This window comes from Olea europaea, chromosome 19, assembly GCF_002742605.1.
Source record: "Olea europaea var. sylvestris chromosome 19, O_europaea_v1, whole genome shotgun sequence".
NCBI classification, from domain to species: Eukaryota; Viridiplantae; Streptophyta; class Magnoliopsida; order Lamiales; family Oleaceae; genus Olea; species Olea europaea.
The window spans coordinates 8,688,152-8,691,538 of record NC_036255.1 but is presented as its reverse complement, the minus strand read 5'-3'; the positions used below and the strand labels follow the sequence as shown (position 1 = coordinate 8,691,538).

The 3,387-nt window shown below is 36.9% G+C and overlaps 1 long non-coding RNA gene across 1 annotated transcript; it reads right to left on the bottom strand.

The window, feature by feature from the left end:
* Window positions 1-492: 492 nt before the first annotated feature.
* On the bottom strand, window positions 493-1,923 carry LOC111368701. Its single transcript, XR_002698036.1, has 2 exons — window positions 1,504-1,923; window positions 493-836 (listed from the first exon to the last, which is right to left on the bottom strand). It is a non-coding gene; the product is annotated as an uncharacterized LOC111368701 (long non-coding RNA).
* Window positions 1,924-3,387: the final 1,464 nt, after the last annotated feature.

The following is a 3,387-nucleotide window of genomic DNA, read 5'->3' as shown; positions in this document are numbered from 1 at the left end:
GAGCCACGAGCTCAGCTTGGGTGTTTAAGGGTCGAGCCGGCTCGATTCATTGCCACCTCTACCTAAACTATCTAGTTTTTTGGTTGTGTTTGGTACACCAAATCAAAAGGCTAATACAAATAATATTATTTCCAATGAAAAATACTAACCACCTTAATATGCTATAATACCATTTATTTGGCTCTTGTTTGACTCCCCTTAAAACAAAATAATTTATTTCCTATATTCATTTTCACTAACATTCACACAATAAAATATTTTGTATGTAAATTTAAAACTTTTCCTCACTCTTTAACCATACATTCATCGAAAAATCGTTATTCAAAATATTATTTTTACATAATAATGGCCATCAAACATGGGTTACTACTATCTCTAATGTCATGCATAATTTTCAACCTCGAAACAAGCAAAGTTAATGTTTCAATGCTTAGTTTCGGCTCGTTCCAAATTTTACAGACACAACTGGTATTTTCAAATAACTTATTTTCAAAGAATGCAAGGATATCGCTATATTCCAAGAAACAACATCAAATTTATTAATTTTTTCGAAAAGAGTTTTCTCATCATCAACACTACCGGTCTACCAACGTTAGTATACATTTACAAGATTGAATCTTTCACCAATTGATCAATCGAGAAACCACTTTTGATCAAGTACCCACGACAAAACTTCAGCATATCCGTATCATTACAATTGTGTTCAACCTCTTTCTGCATTTCACTTAACGATCGAGAAGCGCCACCATCATTCTTTTCACCCAACATACCCCGAAATCATCAGTCCAAGACACCAAGTCCCTGTAAGGCATTTCACCAAACACCTTCACGCATATCTGCAAATATTTTCCCACTTTCAAGAAACACAACAATTCCATTCAATATTGGAAGTATTCGAGTGTGTAACTATCAATATGAAACACCCAGTTCTCTAATTAACTTATAAATACAAGACGCAGATCCAACAAAACCCACATTAACAAGTGCCCTGATGCTTGAATTCCAAACAAAAGCATAGAAACAGAGCTATAAACAGCATTCAATTCAACATATAAAGATATCCACTTTGAAACAATTGTAAGGGGTAACTCATGCCCATTGGATACTATGACGGAAGCATGAATTTGCTTCTGAGGAATTTAGATTGGATAATAAAGAACGCGACTGGAGATCTAAAGTAGTGATAATTACGAGTTCTCAAGGTGATGGTGTAGAAAAGTAAATAAGATTTGTCGATTGAAGAATTATCAAGAAAATATCGGGTTGAATACAGATTAAGGAAGCAATAGTGGAGCAAGCCGTTGAAGAGAAGGAAAGCAATTTTCGAGAACTCCGAACCGGTAACAAAATCCCACATCGAAACTTAAGCAATAAAATAACCAATATAGATAGAAGAATTGGATTCNTTCGAGAACTCCGAACCGGTAACAAAATCCCACATCGAAACTTAAGCAATAAAATAACCAATATAGATAGAAGAATTGGATTCAAATTGTCCACGACCTTACTTGAACAGGATCTGTTCTATAGGCTCGTACCTCTGTATCCTTGAATTCTAAGGAGACAAGAAACCAAGTCTGACTGAGGATGTATGTCCACCTGACTAGAGCGTGATTAACAGCACCCTGGCCCTAGTTCAGGGTCATCGGGGCAGTAGAGGATCGTTCTCAGTTGGGTATGCTCGGCTGGGATGGTCAGGTGGTGGTCTGACAGACTTTCAATCTTTTTGCACCCTTCAAAGATAATAAGAGTGGCTGATAATTATGGTGATTGTATTGTTGTGAATGGTTTCTGGGTTTACAGGTGGGAAGGGTGGTGCTGCGGCGGTGAAAAGCTGAACAGGTGGAGGTGGTGGTTAACATGAATCCATGGCATGACTATGAGCCAAGAGCAAATTGTTTAGAACAAAATAGTGATCTCTACAAGCCAAGTTTTTTATTTCACTGGACATTTTAATGGACAAAATTTCCTTTTTCTTTTTTTTTTTTTTTAAGTTGCTTTACCTTAAACCCTTATGTCAGATCATTATTTGAAAACTATTTTTTCTATATATTTATTTTTAACAATTCACACTATAAAATATTCTGCCTATCAACTTAAAATTTTCTAATACTTTTTAACTACACGTTTTCTTAAAAATCATTATTCAGAACATTGTTTTGGCCAAATAATGACCATTAAAAAGGGGTTCAATATATCATATCATTTATGAGATTCCAAAAAAAAAAAAAAAACAAAAACAAAAACAAAGACGATAGAATAATTTTCTTTCTTTTCACCTTGATTAACAAAACGTGGTAGTAGGTCAAAGCACACATTGTGTTCGTCATAATTTGGTCGCACTTATATAGAAAAAGAAATCATGCAATGAAACAAATGTATGTGTTTCGCGCGGGTTAAGTCGCTAACAATTAAAAAGGATCAGACGATTGTGTAAGGGACGAAACCTCTTGAGACAAAGTCCCAAAAAGGGGTGTTCTTTTATTGGTGATGAACTTTACCATTGGAAATGAAAAACAACGTGCTTCCAAGGGGCGCAAGCACACGAGTTACTGAAAGAAAAGTGTTTAAATCTAAAAACTAAGGAAATGAAAATTGCATATTCTCTGTTCGAGAGTTTTGGATTCGGTCCTTTGCTTCTATATTCTTTTTCCCTTTTATACTTCATAGACGATCTCTTTGTGATTAACTGCTCTAAAAACTGCTTGATCGTCCTATAACTACCCACTTTCTTCGTAGTGGCCATTTTATCATGAAAACTGCCTTTTAACTGCTGCCATTACCTTTCATCGTTCAACCGCTTTCGATTGAATTCCTTGAGTCGTGGAACGTGATAGGGCTGCTTTAACAACTACCTTGATAACTGCATTTCTTGATAATCACGACGCGTTATGTCTGTTGATACCTTGGGCGACTTGAAGGTTTGGGCGAGAATAGAATAACAGCTCTGGGCGACCGTATGACACTCTATTCGTTCAGATTCTGGGCGACTTGCAAACTTGGGCGATGGCGTTACAGCATTCTTGGGCCCCCTTATTTGGGCCTTCACCTTGATTTGTTCGATTGGACTTCGTTCTTTGGGCTATCTGATTTGGGGATCCTCCAATTGGGCTTTACTCCTTGGGCCGTTCGATTTGGGCTGAATTTTTATGTGTCAACAAGATGTAACGTTTTTGGTATCGATTTTCCCTTTTTCTATGTGTGAAATACGTGTAGGTGGTGGAAAGTCCGGTGCTGGATGTGCAAGCCACAGAGGGTGCAGCCCAATCCGCTATTCAAAATTTCGAGAATATGAGGAATTTTCGTGTCGCGGTTGGCAAAATGTTGCTCCTCACTTTTTTGAAGCGTCTGATCTTGAAAAGGTTAATGCTTTATTCCATTTGAATA